We start from the raw sequence: 10422 nt of genomic DNA on the forward strand, positions 1-10422 counted from the left end.
TTATAGAAGAAAATATTTGCAAAGAATATATACAATGAAGGACTTAGAAGCAGAGTATATACACTTAAAACTCAATAATAGACAAATAACCCATATTAAAAAATGGGCAAAACTTGCATAGACATTGAAAATGAAAAACTAGCAGTGGCGTATTCCTTAATCCCAGTGGATCAGGAGGCTGAGGCAGGATTGAGAGTTCAAAGCCAGCCTCAGCAACTTATCGAGGCACTTAGCAACTCAATGAGACCCTGTATCTAAATAAAATATAAAAAAAGGGCTGGGGATGTGGCTCAGTGGTTGAGCATCCCTAGGTTCAATCCTCAGTACAAAAAAAAAAAAAAGGGAGAAAAATTAGCCAATAAGGATGTAAAAAGATGTTCAATATCATTAACCATTAGGAAAATGCTAATCAAAAACCATGAGATACCACTTCAAACCCATTATATATGGTGGCTATATTTAAAAGAATAGACTAAATAACAAGTGTCAAGGATATGGAAAAATTGAAACCCCTTGTATATTGCTGGTAGATATAAAAATGAGGCAGCTAATTTGGACAACAGTTTGGCAGTTCCTCAAAAGGATGAACATAATTATATGACTCTGCAAAATGTAAACCTTAAAAATAACACAAAACATAAATCTACACAAACTTTTGTACAAGAAATGGTTATACAGCATTGCCATAATAGCCAAAGAGTGGAAACCACCCAAATGTCCACCAATTGATGAATAAATAAAAAGTAGGAGGCTGGGGCTCTGTGGTAGAGCACTTGCCTAGCATGTGTGAGGCCCTGGGTTTGATTCTCAGCACCACACACAAACAAATAAATAAATAAAGGTCCGTCAATAATAAAAATATTTTTAAAGTGGTATATCCGTACTCTACATATGTATGTCAAAATACATTCTACTTCGTATATAACTAAAAAGAACAAAAAAGTGACATCCATAGCAATGTTATATTACTTGGCAATAACAAGAAATGAAATTGATACATGCTATAATACAGATGAATCTCAGATACATTATGTTCAGTGAAAGAAGCCAGACACAAAAGAGCATATTTTATTCAATTTGTATAAGATATGTAGAATAGGAAATCTAAAGAAACAGAAAGTAGATTAGTAATTGCCTAGAGCTGGGTATGTAGCTATGTGTTGGAGTATGGACTGCTAATAGACAAGGGATTTCTTTTTGGGGATGATGAAAACGTTCTACAACTAAATTGTGGCATGTGAAAGACCCTCAATTCAACCCTCAACACCCAAAACAAACATAAAATTGGACAGTGGTGATGATGCCTGTATAATTCTGTCAATGAGCTAAAAAACCATTTAATTGTATAGTTTAATAGGTGAATTGTATGGTATGCCAGTTATATCATAGTTATTCCATTAAACTGATGCAATACAATTTAAGGTGTCACTCCATTCATTATTAAGCATTGAGGTTATTTTCGATTTTGTATTCTGCTAAATAACTGAGCACACTTCATTTCTGTTTAATTGACTGATTGATTGATTTCAGTGCTGATCAAACATAGCATTCTACCACTGAGCTACATAGAGCCCAGCCCTGCCTGGCCTCTGTTGTTGTTGTTTTGTTTTTAAAGAGAGAGAGAGAGAGAGAGAGAGAGAGAGAGAGAGAGAGAGAGAGAGAGAGAATATTTTTTAATACCACTTGAGCCACATCCCCAGCCCCTCTGTTTTGATATGCTCTAGTCTCATCACTTCCTGCTTTGTGTCAGAGGCATTCTTAGACTGAAAGACCACTGTTCCTTCCACCTTTTTATCACTTGCAAAGTTTAACATATGTTTTGTAAGTAGTAGGTGTTATATAAACTCGTTAAATGAAATGAAGCCAAAGGGGCTAAATATTAATCACTGGCTACACTAAATAAAGTTCTAAATACACTTGCTACAGGCATTTGAGTTGATATTCTGCTGTTACACATTAGTTTGTCATCTTGACTAGATCTGAGAGTCAGAATCCTCATTTTATGAGTGAGGCTATCTTGATTAGATGATTTGCTGGTGATACATAGCTAGTGGCTCCTGGAAACAGAACACATCTCCCAACTCCAAGGTCTTTACACTGTTTGCCACTCTCTTACCTCCTTGGTACTCACATCCCTTGTGAGTACTAGGCTGTCCTGAGCCTGGGGCAGGACTATTCTGAGCATCCCCTTTCCAGTCTCAGATCCTATTGTTGGCATATGCCCTCCTCCAGCTCCCACTCAGGGATTCAAATACTTTAAAGATGCTAAAACTGGGAAGTCTCATGCAGTCTCTGCTATTGTGAAAGCCAGGGTAAGCTACCTGTACAGGTCCTTGCTGACTAGGGAGCCTCTTGGTAACAACATTTCCTCCTCTTTATCAAATGAGCTACTTACCTCCAGGGAGACATGAAGGTAAGCAAACTGTCCCCACATTATTACAGGGATGTTTGCTCAAGTTGATCAGACTCCAGTTCAATTACAGGTCTCTTTGAAAAGTAAGGACTATCACTGGATGTGGTGGGGCATGCCTGTAATCCCAGCAACATGGGAGGCTGAGACAGGAGGATAGAAAGTTCAAGACATGCCTCAACAACTTAGCATGGCCTTAAGCAACTTAGCAAGATTCTGTCTAAAAATTTTTAAAAAAATGGGGGGGGGTGCTGGGGGATGTGACTCAGTGGTTAAATGTCCCTGGGTTTGTGACTCAGTGGTTAAATGTCCCTGGGTTAAGTCTCCAGTACAAAAAAAAAAAAAAAGTAAGGACTGTCAATGAAAGGTAGGAGACAGATGTGACTGAGTGGTGGGAAAATGATGTTAAGGGACTAATTCTATAAATTGGACCTACTGTGAAACCCCTACATGCTTTCTTTTGAAAAGAAATTTACCTGAGCCCTGCCCGGCTTAAGTCAATACCATATGCTACATTCATCAGCAAACAGTCTGTTATCTGTTGGAGAAATGCAGGCCTGAAAGGGTCCTCCCTGCCAAGTTATCCTGAAATGGGAGATTTTTGTGACAGACAGGATTCTAGAACTCAGGGTGGCTACAAATAATTCCTCCTAACCATAAAATCTGTAAACAAGTTCCAATTAGGACCAGTCAGTATGGGTCAAAGTGACCCAGAGTTGCCTTAGACCTTTACTATGTACAAATAGGTACTTGGAAGTCTGATGCAATCCTGCTGTCAGTCAAAAGTCAAGAGGTGGGTCTGGAAAGGACCCTGAAAACTTCACTGGGACCCTCAATAAAACTGGAGGGAAGGAGTGCACTATCTTTTCCATCTCTGAGAGGGCTCTCTCTTCCTTAAGAGCATCTCCCTATTTCCTTTTTTCTATCCCTTATAATAAATTCATGCCTGCTACTCTGAGCAACATGACTGAAATCTTTCCAGCAAAATCTCAAGAACTGGTAATGGAGGACCTTCTCAGTTGCCTTGGCTCCATGGTGACCCTTGCTCTGTAATATCACCACTTTCACTGAGGACACAAGTGCGTGAAGTAGAATATCATGTTGGAGAGGGAACAGGTCAATTTCAAGTTCCTGGCGGGGAAAGCCAGCTGTAAGGTTTTAGCCAAATGGTTGTTTCTCTCCATCAAACATAGCAATTGTTTCTTGTACTCTGTAATCATACTGTGAACAGAAAAGCAAATTATCTCTTCCAAAGCTCTCCTCCCATCTCTAGATCTTTTGATCACAGAATGCTGGGAAGTTTACCCCCATGACCAAGCAGTCCATTTTAAAGAATGATTTTTTACTAAAGCTGCTGTAAATCTGACAAAGATGTACTGTCACTAAGGTAACATACATAACTTCAAGGTAATAAGCTGATCAATACTTTACAGATGCAAATAACTGGCATCTTCCACACAATTCTCTCCCATTAAACAAGTTCAGTACTTGTTTAAGTACTGAACTTGTTTAAGAGACTACTCTTAAGCCTCTGTAATGGTTAGTTTGGCAGTAATTGACATAAAATAAATTCACATCAAATTGTAAGTGTAGGCAACTGGGCTGGGATGGAAGATTTCTCCAGAATGTCCTTGGGACCTCAGACTCCTTTTCAGTCATTGCTTTACCAACACTAGAGAATAGTTTTTGTTTTTATGGTTCAAAGCAGTAACTATTGCAACCCCATTACAGGTAACAAGCTGCAAGAAGACAGAAAGAGTGAGAGTGAAAGGAAAGGGGGACAAAGTATAGATGCCATCTATCTTTAAGTTCCCCAAAGTCATTTTTGCTATATATCTGTTGGCCAAAATATCATGTTACAGCCATACTTAATTTCAAATGAGACTTGAGAATATGGTCTTTATTCTAGGTACTATGTAATTGGGTAGAAATGAGGGGTTCTAGCACCATGGGAAAAAAGAAAACACATATCCATAAATAACTAGCAGAGGCTCAGGCCTGGCCCAGATCTACCCACACTGACATACTCAGGACCCAGGCCCAGGGTAGGTACCAGTCTGCCGCCACCACCCCCCACCCCACCTGGGAGCCCAAACCTAACCCACTTCCATCTTGGGACACTACAGACATCACCATAGCCTTCCCCATGCAGTAGCCCCTACACTTTTTGACAACAGACAGGGCCTAGAAGTAGCTGCATCTCAGAGCAGGCATCCCAAAGACAGTGTAAGGCCCAACCTTTCAGCCCCAACTCTGTAAGATGTTGCATCCATCTTGGGGAACCTCCACTATTATCTTGAGTTATCTTAGCTATTGCTACCACCACCTATAGTTGCAGTAGCATACATTGAGGGACACCAGTAGGGTCTGGAAGCCCAACATCAAGATGAGGCACAGACAAACTGCGAGGGCACTACAAGAATATATGGTAGAATCTGTAATATCTCAGATCTACACCGAAAGATAGGCAAACACAGAGACACCATGAAAAAACAAGAGAGAAAAGTGCCTCAAACAAACTAGAATACTACAATAACAGAACCCATGGACAGTGAAGTTGATGAAATGTCAGAGAAGGAGTTCAGAAGGTTCATAATTAAAATGATCTGTAAATTAAAGAATGACCTAAATGAGCAAATACAGGCAAAAAAGAGATAAGAGAGCAAAAACAGGTAACAAAGGATTACTTCAAGAAAGAGACTCTGAAAAAATAAAAACAGTCAGAAATTCTTGAAATGAAGGAAACAATAAACCAAATAAAAGACTCAATAGAAAGCATAACCAACAGACTAGATCACTTGGAAGGAAGAACATCAGATAATGAAGACAAAGTATACAATTTAGAAAATAAAGTTGACTACACAGTGAAGATAGTAAGAAATCATAAACAGAACATCCAAGAATTATGAGACAGCATCAAAAGACCAAATCTAAGAGTTATTGGGATAAAGAAAGGCACAGAGTTTCAAACCAAAGGAATGAACAATCTCTTCAATGAGATAATATCAGAAAATTTCCCAAGCATGAAGAATGAATTGTAAAATCAAATACAAGAGGCTTACAGGACACCAAATGTACAAAATTACAACAGATCTACACCAAGGTACATTATAATGAAAATGCCTAGTATACAGAATAAGGATAGAATCTTAAAAGCTGAAAGAGAGAGGAATCAGATCACATATAGGGGGAGACCAATCATATCTCAGCAGATTTTTCAACCCAGACCCTCAAAACCAGGAGATCATGGAACAACATATATCAAGCTCTGAAAGAAAATGGATGCTAACCAAGAATCTTATATCCAGCAAAATTAAGCTTTAGATTTGATGATGAAATAAAAACCTTCCTTTAGGTCCTTTGGGTATAGTCCTAGAAGAGGAATAGCTGGGTCAAATGGTGGTTCCATTCCCAGTTTTCCAAGGAATCTCCATACTGCTTTCCAAATTGGCTGCACCGATTTGTAGTCCCACCAGCAGTGTATGAGTGTACCTTTTTCCCCTGCATCCTCGCCAGCACTTGTTATCTGTCTTCATAATGGCTGCCACTCTTACTGGTGTGAGATGGTATCTTAGAGTAGTTTTAATTTGCATTTATCTGATTGCTAGAGATTATGAGCATTTTTTCCTGTATTTGTTGATTGTATATCCTCTTCTGAGAAGTGTCTGTTCAAGTCTTTGGCCAATTTATTGATTGGATTATTTTGTTTTATGTGTATCTTACTAAGCTCTCTAGAGATTAGAGCTCTATCTGATATGTGAGGGGTAAAAATTTGTTCCCAGGATGTAGGCTCCCTATTCACCTATTATTTCTTTTGCTGAGAAAAAAACTTTTTAGTTTGAATCCGTCCCATGTGTTGATTCTTGGTTTTAATTTTTGTGCTATAGGCATCTTATTAAGGAAGTTGGGACCTAGCCCCACATGATGAAGATTAGGGCCTACTTTTTCTTCTATTAGACGCAGAGTCTCTGGTTTAATCCCTAGATCCTTGATCCCATTTTGAGTTAACTTTCGTGCATGGTAAGAGATAGGGATTCAACTTCATTTTGTTGCATGGATTTCCAGTTTTCCCGGCACTATTTGTTGAAGATGCTATCCTTTCTCCAGTGCATGCTTTTGGCACCTTTGTCTAATATAAAGTAGTTGTAATTTTGTGGCTTAGTCTCTGTGTCTTCTATTCTGTACCATTAGTCTACTAGCCTGTTTTGGTGCCAGTACCATGCTGTTTTTGTAGTATTGCTCTGTAGTATAGTTTAAGGTCTGGTATAGCGATATCACCTGTTTCACTCTTCCTGCTTAGAATTGCTTTAGCTATTCTGAATAACCCTGAATGTTAATGGCCTAAACTCACCAATTAAAAGACATAAACTAGCAGATTGATTCAAAAATTTAAAAAGACCCAACAATATGCTGCCTCCAAGAGACTCATCTCATAGCGAAAGACATACATAGACCGAAGGTGAAAGGTTGGGAAAAATCATAGCACTAATATAGACCGCAAAATCAAGCAGGGGTTTCCATCCTCATATTAAATAAAGTAGACTTCAAGCTAAAGTTAATCAAAAGGGATAAAGAAGGACACTACATACTGCTCAAGGGAACCATACACCAACAAGACTTAACAATTATAAATATATATGCCCCAAACAATGGAGCATCTAAATTCATCAAACAAACTCTTCTCAAGTTCAAGAGTCAAGTAGAGGGATAGGAAAGGTAGCAGAATACAACAATTACTAATTGGGCATTATGTAAAATTGTGGATGTGTAACCGACGTGATTCTGCAATCTGCATTTGGGGTAAAATTGGGAGTTCATAACCCACTTCAATCTAATGTATGAAATATGATATGCCAAGAGCTTTGTAATGTTGTGAACAACCAATAAAAAAAATAAAAAATAAAAAAAAATAATAAAATAAAATAAAATAAAATAAAATGTTATTGGAAAAAAAAAAGAGTCAAGTAGACCACAACACAATAATTTTGGGTAACTTTAACATACCTCTTTCACCACTGGATAGATCTTCCAAACAAAAGCTGAACAAAGAAACTATAGAACTCAATAATATGATCAATAACTTAGACTTAACTGACATATATAGAATATTTCATCCTTCAATAAGAGAATATACTTTCTTCTCAGAAACACACTTTTTTCTCTAAAATAGATCACATATTATGCCATAAAGCAACTCTTAGCAAATAAAAAAAGTAGAGATACTATCATATCATAATAGGAATAAATTAGAAATCAATGATAAAAAAGAAATAAAAGCTACTCCAATACCTGGAGACTAAATAATATGCTATTGAATGAACAATGGGTTGCAGAAGACATCAAGGAGGAGATTGAAAAATTCTTAGAGATAAATGAGAACACTGAAACAAAATATCAAAAATCTCTGGGACACTAAGAAGACAGCACTAAGAGGAAAGTTCATTGCATGGAGTTCATTCCTTAAAAGAAGGAAAAAGTCAACAAATAAATGACCTAACATTATATCCCAAAGCCCTAGAAAAAGAAGAACAAATCAACACCAAAAGCAGCAGAAGACAGGAAACAATTAGAATTAGAGCTGAAATCAATGAAATAAAAAAAAAAGAAACAATTGAAAAAATTGACAAAACAAAAAGTTGTTTTTTTTAAAAAAAAATAATTAAATTGACAGACCCTTAGCTATGCTAACAAAGAGGAGAGAGAAAACTCAAATTACTAGCATACTTAGTGAAAAAGGAAATATCACAACATAGAAATACAGAAAATAATTTAAAATTATTTTGAAAACATGTACTCCAATAAAATAGAAAATATCAAAGGTATTGGCAAATTTCTAGAGTCATATGATTTGCACAGCTTAAATCAGGATGACATACACAATTTAAACAGGTCAATTTCAAGTGATAAAATAGAAAATGCCATCAGAAGCCTATCAACCAAGAAAAGCCCAGGACCAGATGGATACACAGCTGAGTCCTACAAGACTTTTAAAGAAGAACTAATACCAATACTCTTCAATTTATTTCAGGAAATAGAAAAAAGAGGAAGCACTTCCAAAATAATTATATGAGGCCAATATCACCTGATTCCAAAACCAGGCAAAGATACATAAAAAAAAAAAAGAAAAGAAAACTTCAGGCCAATATCTCTAATGAACATAGATACAAAAATTCTCAATAAAATTCTGGCAAATTGAATACAAAAACATATCAAAAAGATGGAATACCACAATCAAGTGGGGTTCATTCCAGAGATGCAAGGTTGGTTCAACATATGGAAACCACTAAATGTAATTCATGACATCAATAGACTCAAAGATAAGAATCATATTATCATCTCAATAGACACAGAAAAAGCATTTGACAAAATATAGCACTACTTTTTATTCAAAACACTAGAAAAACTAGGGATAACAGGAACATATCTCAACATCATAAAAGTTATCTATGCTAAGCCCCAAGCCAACATCATTCTAAATGGAGACAAATTAAAAGCATTCTCTCTAAAACCTGGAACAATACAGGGATGCCCTCTTTTACCACTTCTATTTAACACAGTTCTTGAAACACTGGCCAGAGCAATTAGACAGATGGAAGAAATTAAAGGGATAAGAACAGGTAACAAAGAACTCAAAATTAGCACTATTTGCTGACAATATGATTCTATACCTAGAAGACCCAAAAATTTCCACCAGAAAATTTCTAGAACTAGTAAATGAATTCAGCAGAGTAGCAAGATACAAAATCAACATCCATAAATCAAAGGCATTTCTGCATTATCAGTGACAAATCCTCTGAAAGGAAAACTACCTCATTTACAATAGCACCAAAAAAGTAAAACACTTGGGAATCAACTTAAGAGGTGAAAGACCTATACAATGAAAACTACAGAATACTAAAGAAAGAAATTAATAAAGACATTAGAAGATAGAAAGATCTATCTTGCTCTTGGATAGGTAGAATTAATATTGTCAAAATGACCATTCTACCAAAAGCACTATACAGATATAATGCAATTCCAATCAAAATCCCAATGGTATTCCTCATAGAAATAGAAAAAGTAGTCATGAAATTCATCTGGAAAAACAAGAGACCCAGAATAGCTAAAGAAATCCTTAGCAAGATTCCCACTATACCAGAACTTAAACTATACTACAGAGCAATAGTAACAAAAACAACATAGTATTGGCACCAAAATAGACTTGTAGAACAATGGTACAGAATAGAGAACACAGAAACTAACCCACATAAGTACAGTTGTCTTATATTTGACAAAGGCGCCCAAAACGTACATTGGAGAAAAGATAGCCTCTTCAACAAATGGTACTGAGAAAAGTGGAAATCCATAAAAAAAGTGGAAATCCATGAGCCAGAAGCAACATCCATCAGAACAAAATGAAATTAAATCCCTATCTCTCACCATCACAAAATTCAACTCTAAGTGAATCAAAGATCTAGGAATTAAACCAGAGACACTGCATCTATTAGTAGAAAAAGTAGGCCTAAATCTCCATCATGTTGAATTAGGCCCTGACTTCTTTAATAAGATTTCTATAGAGCAAGAATTAATATCAAGAGTCAATAAATGAGATGGATTCAAACTAAAGAAACAAAAGAAACCTCAGCAAAAGAAACAATCAGTGAGGTGAATAGAGAGCCTACTAATTGGGAACAAATTCTTACCACACACACTTCAGATAGAGCACTAATCTCTAGAATATATAAAGAACTCAAAAATCTTAACACCAAAAAATCAAATAACCAAATCAATAAATGGGCCAAGGAACTGAACAGACACTTCTCAGAAGAAGACATACAATCAATCAACAAATATATGAAAAAATGTTCAACATCTCTAGCAATTAGAGAAATGCAAATAAAAACTAAGATTTCATCTCATTCCAGTCAGAATGGCAGCTATTAAGAATACAAACAACAATAAGTGTTGGCGAGGATGTAGAGGAAAAGGCACACTCATACATTGCAGGTGGGACTGCAAAATGGTGCAGGCAA

This window comes from Ictidomys tridecemlineatus, chromosome 5, assembly GCF_052094955.1.
Source record: "Ictidomys tridecemlineatus isolate mIctTri1 chromosome 5, mIctTri1.hap1, whole genome shotgun sequence".
Taxonomy (NCBI): domain Eukaryota; kingdom Metazoa; phylum Chordata; class Mammalia; order Rodentia; family Sciuridae; genus Ictidomys; species Ictidomys tridecemlineatus.